Below are 19596 nucleotides of genomic sequence, written 5' to 3' on the forward strand. Positions count from 1 at the left end.
TCCATTAGCATGACAAATTCGTAGGAATCAACCATTATTAACATCACGATAAATGTGATTTACTCTATTAAAAGCTGTTTCAATATCAGCAGTATAGTGTATTGCTAAGAATAATCCTGTTAAAATTTGGATGATTAAACATAATCCTAATAAAGAACCAAAATTTCATCAAGCAGAAATATTGGAAGGAGCCGGGAGATCGACAAGAGCATTATTTGCTATTTTTAATAAAGGGTGGGTTTTTCGTAATGATTTAGACATAAATTAATTTATTGGGCGTAAGGGTCCATAATTTTTTTTTGTAATTTTTACTGTTACTAATAAAGTTAAAAATAAATAATTAATTAATAATAAAGTAATTAAATTAGTTGGAAAGTTATATATTTTATTTAATGAAATTAAGTCTTCTATTATTAAAGAATTTGTAGAAAATAAATTATTTATTTCATTATTATTAATAAATATTCTAATAATTGATTTATCAAAAAAAAAAGAAAATACAATAAATATTAAAATTATACTTAAAGATAAAAAAAATAGTTTTATAGATAATGAAAATATTTCATTAGATGAAAGAGAAGTAACATAAATGAATAAAACTAATATTCCTCCTATAAAAATTAAAAATAAAACATAAGAAAATCAAAATGTTTTTACGAATATACCAGTTAACAGAGAAGTTAGAAATGTTTGAATTAAAAGTATTAATCCTATAGCTAAGGGGTGTTTTATTTGTATAAAGATAAAACTAGTAATTAAAGAAATTAGTATAATTAATGTTATAATATCAAGAAATAGTTTATAATAAAATATTAACTTTGGGAGTTAATGAAAAGGAAGTATCTTTTTTCTTGAAGTTTAAAAAAAAATAATTTTTATTTTTAGTTTACAAGACTAATGTTTTTTTTAAAACTATTAAAACTAATGATAAATTTATATATATATTATTTAATAATTATTATATTTATTTTTGGAAGTATTGTTTTTATTTCTAGTCGTAAGCATTTACTTTGTACTTTATTGAGATTAGAGTTTATAGTATTAATATTATTTATATTACTATTTTTGTATTTAAATTTTATAAATTATGAAAGTTACTTTAGTATATTTTTTTTAACTTTTTGTGTTTGTGAAGGGGTTCTAGGGCTATCTATTTTAGTTTCTATGATTCGAACTCATGGTAATGATTATTTTCAGAGTTTTTCTATTTTACAATGTTAAAATTTATTTTTATAATTATATTTATTTTTTTTTATTTTTTAAAAAAAATATTTATTGAATGGTTCAAAATTTAATTTTTTTAGCCACTTGTTTATTTATAATTAAAATTAGTTCTAATTATTATTTTTGTGATATTTCTTATTATTTTGGTATAGATATAATTTCTTATGGATTAATTTTATTAAGTTTTTGAATTTGTGGTTTAATATTAATAGCTAGAGAAGGGGTAGTTCGTTATAATAATTATGTTAATTTATTTTTATTTATAATTGTCTTTTTACTTTTAATATTAATTTTTACTTTTAGTTCCATAAGCATATTTATATTTTATTTATTTTTTGAAAGAAGTTTAATTCCAACTTTATTTTTAATTTTAGGTTGAGGGTATCAACCTGAACGTTTACAGGCGGGGATTTATTTATTATTTTATACTTTACTGGCTTCGTTGCCGTTATTAATTGGTATTTTTTATATTAAAAATGATAATTATACAATAAATTTTGTTATATTAAGTTATAAAAATTTATATAATTTAGATTTTTTATATTTATGTATAATTTTTGCTTTTTTAGTAAAAATACCAATATTTTTAGTTCATTTATGATTACCAAAGGCTCATGTAGAAGCTCCTGTTTCAGGGTCTATAATTTTGGCAGGTGTTTTATTAAAATTAGGAGGGTATGGTTTATTACGGGTATTTTCTTTAATGCAAGTTTTAGGTATAAAATTTAATTATATTTGAATCAGTATTAGTTTAATTGGAGGAGTTTTAGTTAGTTTAATTTGTTTATGACAAATAGATTTAAAGGCTTTAATTGCTTATTCTTCGGTTGCTCATATAGGGATTGTATTAAGAGGATTAATAACAATAACTTATTGAGGATTAAATGGGTCATATACTTTAATAATTGCTCATGGGTTATGCTCTTCTGGGTTATTTTGTTTGGCTAATATTTCTTATGAACGAATAGGAAGACGAAGTTTATTAATTAATAAAGGGATATTAAATTTTATGCCTAGTTTATCTTTATTTATTTATTTATTTATTTATTTACTTGTTCATATCAATGTAGCATAAGGAAAATTCCTTTTAAAGCGCTACAATTAGCTATTTTTGAAGGAATAAATTTAACTTAATATTATGTTTCTGATACTCCGTAGTTATTAATTTTGTTGATTCCCCCTGTTGAACCATTTGACGCATTCTTGCTGGAAGCTTTTGAAAGTATTTAAGTTTTTGGTTTCATTTGGTAATTGATTCCAGAATACTATGCCTCTTACAAATAAGGTATTCGCAAAGTGTGCTGTATTATATCGCGGTATTATAAAGTTTCTAGTGCGATAGCTTTGGAAAGGGTTTAAGTTTTCGTACAAGTATGAAGGTGTTGCAAATCGAAAAATCTTGAACAAAGTTAGACATGATCGCATTTTGAAAAAATCATAAAATGGACATCCAATCAACTTGGGATGAAAACGTGACACATGAGAAAATCTTGACAAATTATAAACATAACGTACACAACAATTTAATGCTATTCTGAGTCTGTCTATAGCTCTGGCAGAAGCATTTATAAGTAATACATCACCGTACATGAAATGCGGAAGCAGCAATGATTTGAAAAGTTGTAATTTTACTGAAGTTGGTAACATATTTGATGAAATTCTCAACAATCTCAATCCGCTATAAATTTTGCTGCACATATTATTGACGTGACTGTCCCATTCAAGATTATTTTGAATTATGAAACCTAGATTTGATGCCTTATTAACGTACTCCAAACGATCATTGCCTAGACGAAACAATGGCAAGGAGTAGTTATGAGTGCTTCTTGAAATAAACATCACTTTTGTTTTAGAAGCGTTGATTTGCAAAAGATTTTCATCCGCCCAACGTATGATGCGAGACAAGTCATCATTAATTAGCTGATACATAAGTGACAAATCAACTTCTTCTAGAGCCAGATAGAGTTGCACATCATCGGCGAACATGTGGATCTTACAATGTTTTAGAACGTTAGGTAAATCATTGATGAAGCAAGAAAATAAAAGAGGCCCAAGGATTGAGCCTTGCGGTACTCCAGACAAAATAGAACAGGTCTTCGAAAAGGCTCCACCAGCAAAAACTGATTGACTTCGATTTGATAAATATGATTGCATAAGATTTACTGCTGGTCTAGAGAATAAAAAATCATAGGATAGTTTTTTTAAAAGCTTGGTATGTGAAACCCTATCGAATGCTTTAGAAAAGTCTAAAAGGAAAAGAAATGCTACACCTTTTCTATCGATAACTGAAAGAATGTCATTGTGTACTTTTAGAAAAGCGGATGTTGTACTGTGACCACGTCGAAACCCTGACTGGAAAGTATGCATGAGGTCAAAGTTTTCAATATGCTCTTGAATTTGATATTTCAAAATCCGCTCAAAGACTTTTGATAAACCACATAAAATGCTAATTGGACGGAGATTTTCTAAGTTTAACGTTTTTGCCTTCTTTTTTATAGGAATTATTTTTGAATGTTTCCATGCTTGAGGAAATTTTGACGAAGATACAATTAAGTTGAAAATATAATGTATGATTGGACAAATGGAAGGAAACAAAAGTTTAATAAAACGTAGGGGAATTTCGTCCAAGCCTACTGCGTTAGATTTTATAGAATTGATAGAAATTGTAATATCATTCTCAGAAATTTCGGAAAATCTGAAACCATATACATTTTCAGGTGGAACAGATGGTAAATCCTCATCGAAGGTGAAGTTTGAGCTGAAATAATCGTTGATTTCGTCAATGCTGTTATCGAATTTATCATTACGTTCAGAAGTCTTGGAAATATTTAATTTTTTAATTCTCTTCCACAAATCTTTGCTTGTACTAGAAGCTGAAAGGTTATCTGACACATAATTTGCCTTAGCATACTTTATATTTATTTGCTTATAGACAACATGGAAAAATTTATTCAGGGGTTTATTTTTTTTCTTCAGGGACTACTCGAGAATTTTTAGTATTAATATTGCATTGATTGCCATTAAATTTATTAATTATAAAAAGAAATTTTTGTATATTATGAATTTAATTTTAATTTAAATAGTTTAAAATAAAATATTGATTTGTGGTGTCAATGATATGAGAATTTCATTTTAGATCGTGAATTATTTAGTTAATTATTGTAAAAATAGTTTTTATATTTTAATTTTTATTAGATTTACTTTATTTATTTTGAGATTAAAGTTTTTATTAATAGATTTAGTATATTTTGTTGAATGAGAAATTGTTTCTTTACATTCAATATCTATTGTAATAACTTTTTTATTTGATTGAATAAGTTTAATATTTATATCTTTTGTTTTATTAATTTCTTCTTTAGTAATTTTTTATAGAGACCAATACATGGGAGAAGATTATAATGTAAATCGGTTTATTTTATTAGTATTAATATTTGTTATGTCAATAATAATATTAATTATTAGTCCTAATTTAATTAGAATTTTATTAGGATGAGATGGGTTAGGATTAGTTTCTTACTGTTTAGTAATTTATTTTCAAAATGTAAAATCTTATAATGCTGGTATATTAACAGCTTTATCTAATCGAATCGGAGATGTTGCCTTATTATTAGCTATTGCTTGAATATTAAATTATGGGAGTTGAAATTATATTTTTTATTTAGATATAATAAAAAATAATTTTGAAATAATAGTTATTGGGGGATTAGTGATATTGGCTGCAATGACTAAAAGTGCTCAAATTCCTTTTTCTTCTTGATTACCTGCAGCTATGGCAGCTCCGACTCCTGTTTCTGCTTTAGTACATTCTTCTACATTAGTAACTGCTGGGGTTTATTTATTAATTCGATTTAATATTTTATTAGATAATTCTAAGTTAGGACAATTTTTATTATTAGTTTCTGGGTTAACAATATTTATAGCTGGATTAGGGGCTAATTTTGAGTTTGATTTAAAAAAAATTATTGCTTTATCTACTTTAAGTCAATTAGGTTTAATAATAAGTATTTTATCTATTGGTTATTATAAGTTAGCTTTTTTTCATTTATTAACACATGCGCTCTTTAAGGCTTTATTATTTATATGTGCTGGGGTAATTATTCATAATACAAAAAAATGCTCAAGATATTCGATTTATAGGGGGTTTAAGTATAAGAATACCTTTAACATGTAGTTGTTTTAATATTGCTAATTTAGCCTTATGTGGGATGCCTTTTTTGGCGGGGTTTTATTCGAAGGATTTAATTTTAGAAACAGTAATGTTGTCTTATATGAATTTTTTTTCTTTTTTTCTTTTTTTTTTCTACAGGGCTAACTGTATGTTATTCTTTTCGATTAGTTTATTATTCAATAACAGGGGATTTTAATAGAACTACATTGAATATACTAAATGATAAGGGGTGAACTATATCTTTTAGAATTTTTTTTTTAATAGTTATAGCTATTATTGGAGGAAGAATGTTAAGTTGATTAATATTTTTTAATCCTGAAATAATTTGTTTACCTTATTATTTAAAAAATTTAACATTAATAGTTTGTTTATTAGGAGGATTTACTGGGTATTTAATTAGAAATGTTAATTTTTTTTTTATTAATAAGTCTTTAGTTTATTATAATTTTAGTTTTTTTTTCTGGAAGTATGTGATTTATACCTTTAATTTCAACTGTGGGTGTTGTAAAATGACCATTAATTTTAGGAATATATTCTTATAAAATGTTTGATCAAGGATGAAGTGAATATTTTGGAGGTCAGATATTATATAATCAATTAAAAATTTATTCATTATATGTTCAAGAATTTCAAAATAATAATTTAAAAATTTATTTATTAAGTTATATATTATGAGTAATTATTTTAGTAAGAATAATATTATTTTTAAATTAATTTTTAAATTTAAATAGCTTATATTTAGAGCATGACACTGAAGATGTTAGGGAAATTATTGTAATTTTGAAATATTTATAAAAAATAAATTTTTATTTTTACAGTGAAAATGTAATGTTTTTTTTAAACTATATAAATGGAATTAAAAATGAAATATGTTGATCAAGAAAAAGCTGCTAACTTTTATCTTTAATGGTTTAATTCCATTTATATTTCTACTTAATTGGAATATATAAATTATTCAATGATATCATTAACAGTGATATACCTCTTTTTGGTTTCAATTAATTAAGATAAATTGAATATAAATTCAATACTTTTTAAATGCAAATTAAATGTTATAGTTAACTATTATCCCAAAATATGGGTGAATTTCACCTAAGATTAGGCCGAAACTAATTGCAATAAATCGCTTCATATTTTAATTATTTCATTCTAAAGCTCCTTGGTTTCATTCATGGTATAAGCCAATTAATAAAATGAAAATAAAAAATAAACTAGTCATTGATCAATTTATTAAATTTGATGTTTTAATAATTAAAATTATTGGTAGGATTAAAGCAATTTCTACATCAAAAATTAAAAAAATAATAGCAATTAAAAAAATCGTAATGAAAAAGGTAAACGAGAGTAATTTATTGGGTCGAATCCACATTCAAATGGAGATGATTTTTCTCGATCTGTGATAGTTTTTTTTGATAAAATTGTTGCTAATATTATTACAATAATTGTAATAGTAAAAATAATAATTCTTATAATGAATAATATAATAATTATTTATACTAAAATTATTTAGTCCTTGTGATTGGAAGTCACATATACAATTATATACTTTATAAATTAATTACCTCATCAATAAATTGAAATATATAAGAATAGTCAAACTACATCAACAAAATGTCAATATCAAGCAGCTGCTTCAAATCCAAAATGATGACTTCTAGAAAAATGACAATTTATATGTCGAAATAAACAAATTAATAGAAAAGAAGTTCCAATTAATACGTGTAGTCCGTGGAATCCTGTTGCTACAAAAAATGTAGATCCATAAACATTATCAGCAATTGTAAAAGGAGCTTCAATATATTCATAAGCTTGAAGAATTGAAAAATAAATTCCTAAAAGAACAGTAAAAAATAATCTTTGAATTGTTTGAGTGTGATTATTTTCTATTAAACTATGATGGGCTCAGGTTACTGTAACTCCGGAAGCTAATAAAATAGCTGTATTTAAAAGAGGAATTTGAAAAGGATTAAAAGGTTCAATTCCAATTGGAGGTCAAACTATTCCTAATTCGATTGTTGGGGATAAGCTACTATGGAAAAAAGCTCAAAAGAAGGAAATAAAGAAAAAAACTTCAGAAATAATAAATAAAATTATTCCTCATCGTAATCCTAATGTTACGGGAATAGTGTGAAGTCCTTGAAAAGTTCCTTCTCGAGAAATATCTCGTCATCATTGGTATATAGTTAATATAGTAATGATATTACCCAGTAAAAATAAAGTATTATCATATTGATGAAATCATTGGACAAGGCCTGTAACTGTTGTTATAGCTCCAATAGCTCCTGTTAAAGGTCAAGGGCTATAATCTACTAAGTGAAATGGGTGATTTGCATGTGTTGACATAAATTAATTTACTTCACTAGAATAAAGAGTTCTTAATACTGCAAAAACATAAGATTGAATAATAGCAACAGCAGATTCAAGAACTAAAAGAGCAATTTGAGTAATTAAAATTAATGAAAGAATGATATAAGATGTTGATATAGGGCCGGTATTTCCTAATAAAGTTATTAGTAAATGTCCTGCAATTATATTAGCAGTTAATCGTACTGCTAAAGTTCCTGGTCGGATTACATTACTAATAGTTTCAATGCACACTATAAAAGGTATTAAAACAGGGGGAGTTCCTTGAGGAACTAAATGAGCAAATATATGTTGTGTGTGACAAATTCATCCATAAAGTATAAATCTTAATCATAATGGAAAGGCTAAAGTTAAAGTTAAGGTTAAATGACTAGTACTCGTAAAAATATATGGGAATAATCCTAAAAAATTATTAAATATAATTAATCTAAATAAAGAAACAAATATTAATGTTCTTCCATTATGTCCATTAGGGCCTAAAAGAGTTTTAAATTCCTTGTGAAGAGTTAATAAAATGTTATTTCAAATAATTTGGAATCGATTAGGTATTAATCAGTAAGTTGAAGGAATAATTAATAGACCTAAAAAAGTTCTTAATCAATTTAAGGACAAATTTAAGATAGTTGTTGAAGGGTCAAATACGGAAAATAAGTTTGTTATCATTTTCAATTTAATTTGTGTTGTTTAATATTTAAGTTTTGGGATGTTTCAGTTGAATTATAAGAAAAACAAAAATAATTTTTAATATTAAAAATTACTAATGTGATAGAAAAAACAAAAAATAAAGTTAATCAACTAATAGGGGCTATTTGAGGAATTAAAAAATATTAGATTAAACTAATTTTTTTAGTTTGACATACTAAGGTTTTGGGTTAAACTATTTTTTTAGTTTAGATATATTTTTCATTAGAAGTAAGTGCTAATTTACTATAATATGATTTAAGAGATCATTACTTGCTTTCAGTCATCTAATGAATTTATTTGAGAAGAAATTCATTTGATAAAATAGTTTATAGGAATTCTTTCAACAACAATTGGTATAAAACTATGATTTGCTCCGCAGATTTCTGAGCATTGACCAAAGAATAATCCAGGTTGATTAATTAAAAAATTAGTTTGGTTTAATCGTCCTGGAGTAGCATCAATTTTAACTCCTAAAGAGGGGACTGTTCAGGAATGAAGGACATCTGTAGCTGTAACTAAAATACGAATTTGATTATTTATAGGTAAAATAATTCGGTTATCAACATCTAATAAACGGAATCCATTTAAATCTAATTCGTTGGTAGGAATTATATAAGAGTCAAATTCTAAATTTAAAAAATTTGAGTATTCATAACTTCAATATCATTGGTGACCAATAACCTTTAAAGTAATTAATGGTGAATTAATTTCGTCTATTAAGTATAATAGTCGTAATGAAGGAAAGGCAATAAATATTAAAATAATAGCGGGTAAAATTGTTCAGATAATTTCAATTGTTTGTCCGTGTAATAAATATCGATTTGTAAATTTGTTAAAAAATAATATAAATATAATATATGCAATTATAACTGTAATTATAATTAGAATTAATAAAGTATGATCATGAAAAAAATTTAATTGTTCTATTAAAGGGGATGAACTGTTTTGAAGTCCTAAATTTGCTCATGTTGCCATTTTCTAATAAAAGATAATAATCTTTATATATGAAGCTTAAATTCATTGCACTAATCTGCCATATTAGAAATTAGAAGAAAGTAGTGGTAATTCTGAATAAGTATGTTCTGCAGGAGGAAGTGTATGATATCATTCAATGGATGAAGATAATTGTATAGGGAAAGAAGGTGTTCGTTGAGTAATTATACTTTCTCAAATAATAAATAAAAAGAAAATAACGGCAAATAATGAAATTGTTCTTCCTAAAGAAGAAATAATATTTCAAGTTAAGTAACTATCGGGAAAATCTGAGTATCGTCGAGGTATTCCAGCTAATCCTAAAAAATGTTGGGGAAAGAAAGTTAGATTTACTCCAATAAATATTATACTAAATTGAGCCTTTAATCATGAAGGGTTTATAACTATTCCTGTTAATAAAGGGTATCAATGAATAAATCCTGCTATAATAGCAAATACAGCTCCTATAGATAAAACATAATGAAAATGGGCAACTACGTAATAAGTATCATGAAGAACAATATCAATTGAAGAATTAGCTAATACTACTCCTGTTAAACCTCCAACTGTAAATAAAAATACAAATCCTAATGATCATAGAAGGGCTGGACTATATGTTAATTGAGTTCCGTGTAAAGTTGCTAATCAACTAAAAATTTTAATTCCTGTAGGAACAGCAATAATTATAGTTGCTGAAGTAAAATAAGCTCGAGTATCTACGTCTATACCTACTGTAAATATATGATGAGCTCAAACAATAAATCCCAATAATCCAATTGTTAATATAGCATAAATTATTCCTAAAGTTCCAAATGTTTCCTTTTTTCCACTTTCTTGAGTAATAATATGAGAAATTATTCCAAATCCGGGTAAAATTAAAATATAAACTTCTGGATGTCCAAAGAATCAGAATAAGTGTTGGTATAAAATAGGATCTCCTCCTCCGATTGGATCAAAGAAAGATGTATTTAAGTTTCGGTCTGTTAATAACATAGTAATAGCTCCAGCTAAAACAGGAAGAGAAAGAAGTAATAAGATAGCTGTAATAACTACAGATCAAACAAATAAGGGTAGTCGATCTAAAGTAATTCCTGACGATCGTATATTAATTACAGTTGTAATAAAATTTACTGCCCCTAAAATTGAGGAAATTCCAGCTAAATGAAGAGAAAAAATAGCTAAATCAACAGAAGCTCCAGCATGAGCTGTTCCTGAAGAGAGAGGAGGATAAACTGTTCACCCAGTTCCTGCCCCATTTTCTACTATTGAGCTTGATAATAGAAGAGTCAATGAAGGAGGTAGTATTCAAAAACTTATATTATTTATTCGAGGAAAGGCTATATCAGGGGCTCCTAATATTAAAGGAACTAATCAATTTCCAAATCCTCCAATTATAATTGGTATTACTATAAAGAAAATTATAATAAATGCATGAGCTGTTACAATTACATTATAAATTTGGTCATTCCCAATAAATATACCAGGGTGGCTAAGTTCAGCACGAATTAAAATTCTTAGAGAAGTTCCGACTATTCCGGATCATACTCCAAAAATGAAATATAAAGTTCCAATATCTTTATGATTTGTTGAAAATAACCATTGTCGCGATTAAATGGCTGAAGTTTAGGCGATAAATTGTAAATTTATATATAAGAAATATATTCTTTTTAATCAAACTTTATATTCAATAATGATATTAGACTGCAATTCTAAAGGAATAATTAAAAAATTATTAAAGTTTAAGAATTAAAAGATTAATACAAATATTTTCAGCTTTGAAGGCTATTAGTTTATTTAACTTAAATTCTTATTATAAGATTAAATAAATTAATGTAATAATTAATAATCCTATAATAGAAATAAAATTTATAGTTAAAATTAAAGTTAAATTATTATTAGAATAAGAATTTATTAATATTCATGAATTTTTATTGTAATTTAATATATAAATACTATAAGATATTCGTAAATAATAGTATAAAGTAATTAAAGTTAAACAAACAGCAATAAATAAAAGAAATAATTGATTTATTTCTACAAAATTTTGGATAACTAGTCATTTAGGTAAAAATCCTAAAAATGGGGGTAATCCTCCTAAAGATAAAAGATTTAAAAATATAAAGAATTTAATGTAAGGATTTATTATTGAAAAATTAAAAATTTGATTAAAATGAAATAATTTAAAATTATTAAATATTAAAATAATAGATATAGATAAAATTGAATATAATAAAAAATAAGTTAGCCATAAAAGTTCGTTATTTATTATAGCTATTAATATTCAACCAATATGATTAATTGATGAAAAAGCTATTAATTTACGTAAAGATGTTTGATTTAATCCTCCTAGAGCTCCGATAATTATTGAAAGTAAAATTGTAAAATAAAAAAAATTAATATTTAAATTATAGGAAATAAGTATTAAAGGGGCAATTTTTTGTCAAGTTATTAAAATTAAACCATTAATTCAATTTAATCCTTCTATAACTCCTGGGAATCAAAAATGAAAAGGAGCTGCTCCTCTTTTTAATAATAAAGTAGATAAAATTAATAAATTATTAAAATTATTATTTATTATTCAATTTTCATTAAAAAATATTATTATTAAAATAATAGCAAATAATAAAATTGAAGAAGCGAAAGCTTGAGTTAAAAAGTATTTTAGACTACTTTCTGAAGTTATTAGATTTTTTTTTCCTTCATTTATTAAGGGGATAAATGAAAGTAAATTAATTTCTAATCCTATTCAAGCTCCTAATCAGGAATTAGATGAAATGGTAATTAAAGTTCCTGAAATTAATATAATAAAAAAAATATTATTAGAAATTTTTTTAATTAAAAAGAAAAGGATTATAACCTTTATAAGTGGGGTATGAACCCAATAGCTTAATTAGCTTATCTTTTTATAAAAATTATTTTTATATAAATACATAAATATATATATATATATTATCTATATTTTAGTGTACGATGCACAAAAGTTTTTGAAGCTTTTGGAAATAGTTTAATTCTATTAAATATAATTTAATGAATAAAGTATAAACTTTATGATTTACCCTATCAAGGTAACCCTTTTCGTCAGGCAATTCATTTTATAATTATATGTAAAAAAAAATGAATGGTTCTAAATTATAATTTTTAAATAAATTAATGTTTAATTAAAATATAAATTATAATATAAATTTTTATATTATAATTAAATATTTATATAAATTATAATATAAATTTTTATATTATAATTAAATATTTATATAAATTATAATATAAATTTTTATATTATAACTAAATATTTATATTATAATTTATATTAATATAAATAATTTAATAATATATTTATATATATAAATAATAAAATATTTAATTAAATATATAAATATATCTCAATGAAAACATAATTATGGTTCTTATAATAATAATAGAAAATCATTTATATAATTATGGGTCCTAAATGAAGAAAAAAAATAAATAACTTAATATATAATAAATTTATATTAATATAAAATAGATTTATATAAATTATTAATTAATTATAAGCATAATTAATTAAATATATATTATATATATAAATATAAAATTTTATATATATATATATATATTTTATATTAATATATTTAATTTATAAATAAATATTATTTATTTATTTATTAATTAATAAATATATATATATATATATAAATTATTTATATTAATTTATTTTATAAAATATTTATTAATATAAATAAATTTATATATATATATTATTTATTAATATAAATAAATTTATATATTTAATATAAAATTTTATATTAAAAAAAAAAAAAAAAATTAAGGGAAAACTAAAAATATTTAATAATTATAGTAAATATTTATTAATAATTATATAATATAATTATAAAAATATTATATATTATAATTATTAAACAAGAATTGAACTAATAAAATTTTATATTAATTAATTTTACATAATTAATAATTTTGTAAATTTTTAAGTTTTATTAATTTTATATTATTTTAAAAATAATAATTAATTGATATAAAATTATTTATTAATAAATAAGTATAAAAATATTTAAGGGGTATTTTTATATAAAATTTAGTTTGGTGAGAATTGAACTAATAAAATTTTATATTAATTAATTTTACATAATTAATAATTTTGTAAATTTTTAAGTTTTATTAATTTTATATTATTTTAAAAATAATAATTAATTGATATAAAATTATTTATTAATAAATAAGTATAAAAATATTTAAGGGGTATTTTTATATAAAATTTAGTTTGGTGAGAATTGAACTAATAAAATTTTATATTAATTAATTTTACATAATTAATAATTTTGTAAATTTTTAAGTTTTATTAATTTTATATTATTTTAAAAATAATAATTAATTGATATAAAATTATTTATTAATAAATAAGTATAAAAATATTTAAGGGGTATTTTTATATAAAATTTAGTTTGGTGAGAATTGAACTAATAAAATTTTATATTAATTAATTTTACATAATTAATAATTTTGTAAATTTTTAAGTTTTATTAATTTTATATTATTTTAAAAATAATAATTGTATTTTTTAATACTTATATCAATAAATATTATTTTATTTTGGTTAATATTTTTATTATTATTTTATTTTACATGTAAATTTTTGTGTGAATTGATAGATACCTATTATTAAAATAAAAATAAAAATTCTTTTGGATAGTCAGTTCTGGGGAATGGTTTTCTGGCAAATATCGCACAATCGAATGCAGGAAAAAAGTACTGCGGTAGTGGTAAAAACAAGAATAAAAATAATATTAAAAATCGGTAGATCCCATTTCGTTTCCATTTCATTCCATTCTTGCTGAATATGGTGGGATATTTGATTGACATGAGCAATTCTCGCTGAAACCAGGCCGCCATCGTTAGAATTCCAATTTTATGTCACTGGTGCATATAGCAGTTATTACTGAAACGTATTTGAAACCTAGATCCAAACTCAAAAGAGATCCTAACTTTTTTGTTTATCGTAATGATCGACTTGATGGGGCATGTGGGGGAGTTGCCATCATCATTCATAGGCGTATAAAACATCAACTGTTTTCGTCATTTGAAACCAAAGTTTTTGAAACTTTAGGTGTTTCAGTTGAAACACAGCTTGTTAAATATACTTTCATAGCTGCCTATTTGCCTTTTCAATGCTCTGGACAGCGAGTTAATTTGCTCCAAACTGACTTGCGAAAATTCACTCGCAATAAGTCAAAATTTTTTGTCATTGGTGACTTTAATGCCAAACATCGGTCATGGAATAATTCGCAGAGTAATTCCAACGGCAGAATTTTATTTGATGAGTGCTCTTCAGGATATTTCTCAATTCAATACCCTGATACTCCCTACATGTTTTTCCTCTTCTAGAAATCCATCTACGATTGATTTGGTCTTAACCGACTCTAGTCATCTTTGCAGCCAACTGATTACTCATGCTGATTTTGATTCTGATCATGTCCCTGTTACGTTTCAAATATCCCATGAAGCGATTCTCAATCCTATCAGCTCCACTTTCAATTATTTTCGAGCCGACTGGAATATATATGAAACATTTATTGACTCTAATCTTGATGGTAATATTCCTTTACAAACAAAACTTGATATTGACAATGCTCTTGAAACTTTAACAAATTCCATTGTTGAAGCCAAGAGCATTGCAATTCCAAAATGTGAAGTAAAATTTGAATCCGTGATTATAGATGATGATCTTAAACTCTTAATCCGTCTTAAAAACGTGAGGAGAAGGCAATTTCAACGCACTCGAGATCCTGCTATGAAAATTATATGGCAGGATTTGCAGAAAGAAATCAAGAAACGTTTTGCACAATTAAAAAGCAAAAATTTTGAAAATAAGATTTCTCAATTGGACCCTGGCTGTAAGCTCTTTTGGAAATTATCCAAAATTGTGAAAAAACCTCAGAAGCCAATACCGGCATTGAAAGAGGAAAACAAATTATTACTGTTTGAAAGCGTGCACAATTTTAATTTAAGACTTACTAGTCCAATTGAAAATCAAGTTACTCAGGACTTTGAAAATATTCTCAATCAAGAGAACGTTTTCGAAAATTCCTGAGAGACTGATTTGGAAGAAGTGAGAACTATTATTAAAAAAAATCAAAAATATGAAAGCTCCTGGCGATGATGGAATTTTCTACATCTTCATCAAGAAACTTCCAAAAATAAGCTTATCATTCTTAGTTGATATATTCAACAAATGTTTTCAATTAGCATATTTTCCTGACAAATGGAAAAATGCTTAGCTTGAACCAATTTTAAAACCAGACAAAAATCCTGCAGAAGCTTCTAGCTATCGTCCAATCAGTTTGCTTTCCTCCATCAGAAAACTTTTTGAAAAGGTCATTTTGAACAGAATGATGGTCATCATCAACGAAAATTCAATTTTTGCCAATAAACAGTTCGGATTCCGCCATGACCATTCGACCAATCAACAACTTTTACGTGTAACAAATTTGATCCGTTCCAACAAGTCTGAAGGCTATTCTACTGGTCTTGCTCTCCTAGACATAGAAAAAGCATTCGACATTGTATGACATGAAAGCTTGATTGTTAAATTTAAAAACCCTTTTTTCAACATACATTGTTAGAATAATTCAAAGTTATCTGTCAAATCGTACACTTCAGGTTAATTATCAGAACTCCAGGTCCAAAAGACTTCCTGTAAGAGCTGGTGTTCCCCAAGGCAGCATTTTGGACCAATATTATACAACATTTTCACATCTGATTTACCTGAGTTACCTCAGGGATGTCAAAAATCCTGGAATGCAAAAAAGTTTGGATATTTTTTCTTTATACTTGCAAAAATGGAAGATCCTTCTAATCCCATACAACCAGAAATCGCATGAAAGTTCACGTTATAACTCGTTTATTCATTCTAATTACATCAAATCCGCAAAACACCGTGGATAAACTCGTCAGATTGATGAGTTTTTTCGTATAAAACACTTTTTCCTGAGTTCATTTGCACATTTTGTTCGTCCAGTACACTCGTACAAAGTAAGTCGAATCAATCCGTAGCAGCTGTCAAATCAACATTTGTTATCATAAGTTTAGTCGCATAAGATCATAGTTTAGTTCGGTAAAATATGTATACACTCGCATTGTATGTTATTATTCATCACATAATATATACACGCATATCGCCTCCACTTTTGTATGTAGAAGGCCCTTTCGCGACATCTTATAAGTGAAATTTTGCACATACAAAGCCTCCAGGTCATTTCGTTATACGTACATATTGGTTGTCTGGGATGCTTCCAAAACTCAACTAATAATTTTCCCACATAAACCAAAAGCTCTTTATTTGAAACCTTCGAGTAGACATTTTGTCACGAAGAGAGGGGTTCCAATAAATTGGTCAGATGAAGTTAAGTTTCTAGGGCTCATGCTAGATAAGAATTTAACTTTCAAAAATCACATTGAGGGCATTCAAGCCAAATGTAATAAATATGTAAAATGTCTCTACCCCCTTATTAGTAGAAAATCAAAACTTTGTGTTAAGAACAAGCTTTTGATATTCAAACAAATTTTCAGGCTAGCCATGTTGTATGCTGTACCAATATGGACTAGCTGTCAAAATACCAGGAAGAAAGCTCTGCATAGAATTCAAAATAAAATGTTGAAAATTAACAACTACCGAAAAGCTAAACATTACATATAATTTGCAATTGGATTAGATGGACAAATTGATGTGAAGATTTGCGAAAAAGTTACACGTCTTCTCAGTGAGAATCGAACTCACGACTCCCCGATCTCTAGTTGGGGCGCGTTAACCACTACGCCATGAGAGGACTCATGAACGCAGAAGTTAACCTGAATTCGATTTCAGCTCAATAATCACGTGGTCCTCTTTCGCAAAGTGCACCTCTTTCGGAAGAATTAGATGCCCATCCAAACACAACGCTTTCTATATATATCCAATGCCTAGCCCGAGAGCGCATTGTTTTTTAGGTATAGGAATAGCACACTACACTAGCCAGCAACTGCGCTGGCTGAGGTTTCTATTGTGTGGGCTTCCAATAGGTCGCGACGTTCTCAAACGACCGGTTACGGAACATGAGTCCGTTGCTCGATAAATACTTGTTTTAATTATGAATCGTGGTTTACGGCCAACCAGCCGAGTGGAAGTTTAACAACTACCGAAAAGCTAAACATTACATATAATTTGCAATTGGATTAGATGGACAAATTCATGTGAAGATTTGCGAAAAAGTTACACGTCTTCTCAGTGAGAATCGAACTCACGACTCCCCGATCTCTAGTTGGGGCGCGTTAACCACTACGCCATGAGAGGACTCATGAACGCAGAAGTTAACCTGAATTCGATTTCAGCTCAATAATCACGTGGTCCTCTTTCGTGGTCCATCTAATCCAATTGCAAATTATATGTAATGTTTAGCTTTTCGGTAGTTGTTAAACTTCCACTCGGCTGGTTGGCCGTAAACCACGATTCATAATTAAAACAAGTATGTTGAAAATGATTCTGAAGCTTCCTCCCTGGTATAGTACCAAAGAGTTACATAGAATATCCAATGCTGAAACATTGGAACAAAAGTCAAATAAAATAATTAATAATTTCAGGCAAAAACCGTTACAATCTTCTATAGTCAAAATTAATGCGTTATATGTTTAGGTTAAGTTAGGTTAAGTAAATTGAAAACGTGTTTTTTTTCTCTTATAAGCAGATGAAAACAACTCACATGTAAAAAAAAACTGAACTGCTACGGCAAATGAAATGTAATGTTTTGTTAACAAAATGTTAATAAAATCCTAAATTTGTTTTACCAAATTAGGATGATAGTGTTGTCTAATAACACAGAACACCTAGATATAAGAAATGAATGTAATGTTTGAAATGATACTGATAAAGAAATTAAAAAAAAGTACGGTGGCTCGTGGGATGATTATGAGTCAGTCTTTCTGTATTTTCCCAATAAGCAGATCAAGAAAACGATAATCGCTGATGGTTTCTATATGGAAATCTTGTTTTTGCGTTGAAAAGTTTTTATATTCCACACTTCCAAGCAAGTACTCCTCGAGGCAATTTTACCAGTTCTCGGAAAACGCAAAAATAAGTTTTAGTTCAATTTTCCAGAGTATAAGCAAAGAATCATTTGAAGTAGATACACAAAATTTGAATCAAAAATTGTAGAATGAACTTTGTTTATTTTATTTTTTTGTTCCTCTTTTATATCTATGCGCCTTGTACTACCTAAATGGTTACGTACATGAAAGAAGATTAATATTTGTATAAGCCTTATCTGAAATGCAAATCTATTGTGCATCATAATTGAAAATACATAATTGCGGGTGATATCCAATAATTTCAAAATATTTTCGAAACATCGTGAATATATGACATTTACAATGCATTTAGCAAGTGTATTTTAAATACAGTCAAACCTCCATGAGTCGATATCTGATGGGACAGTTGACTCATGGAAACATCGAGTCGTGGAACAGAAATGCTTTGGAAAGCTGTTTGAGCGAATCTTCATAGTTACCATGAAATTTTGTTTTTAGTACCGTCGATGGGGGTGACAATGGGTCTAGGGGGTGAGATTGGGTCAAAACGGAAAATTATGATTTATGTAATATATCAGCTAATAACGCTGATATCGCTAGAAATAATTATTAATATGTTGGGGAACATATTATTACACATAATTCATCACAATATACACTTTTAGAATAAGTAATTTTTGTTTACTGTATCAATAAACTTGTATGTTGAAACTAGATAAAATTTACAGCATTAAATTTCTCCTGTGCAAAGTATAACGCATGTACTTTAACCTCTATCGTTGTATTAGTAGAAGGTTGAAAGACTTTTCATTACACTTCACAAGTATTTTCCGGAATCTAATTGATTTTTCCACAAAAATTTTATTTTTTTCGGTACGGTGTCTAAAACATTGAAAATGGGGGTGAGATTGGGTCAAGCAAGAACGATAGTAAATTAAATTGCAAGACCACTTTTTTAACATTTTACGGTGCCTGGTGTTCTCATTCCTCATTTAGATGTGTTTATTCTTTCTAAATACAGCATCTCTGAAACATAAAACAAGTCTACTTGAGGATTCCGTGCATCGAATAACAATGCAACGAATTTTGACAACTTCTCAAACCAGCAACTGTGTTTCGTGCGCAGCAAC

The 19596-nt window shown here is 26.2% G+C and overlaps 1 protein-coding gene and 1 pseudogene across 4 annotated transcripts in view; both read left to right on the forward strand.

Moving 5' to 3' along the window:
* Positions 1–19596, forward strand: part of LOC5575615 — a 984994-nt gene that overhangs the window by 243095 nt on the left and 722303 nt on the right. The window lies entirely within an intron of this gene.
* On the forward strand, positions 1215–6008 carry LOC110678116 (annotated as a pseudogene).

This window comes from Aedes aegypti, chromosome 3 (genome assembly GCF_002204515.2).
Source record: "Aedes aegypti strain LVP_AGWG chromosome 3, AaegL5.0 Primary Assembly, whole genome shotgun sequence".
NCBI classification, from domain to species: Eukaryota; Metazoa; Arthropoda; class Insecta; order Diptera; family Culicidae; genus Aedes; species Aedes aegypti.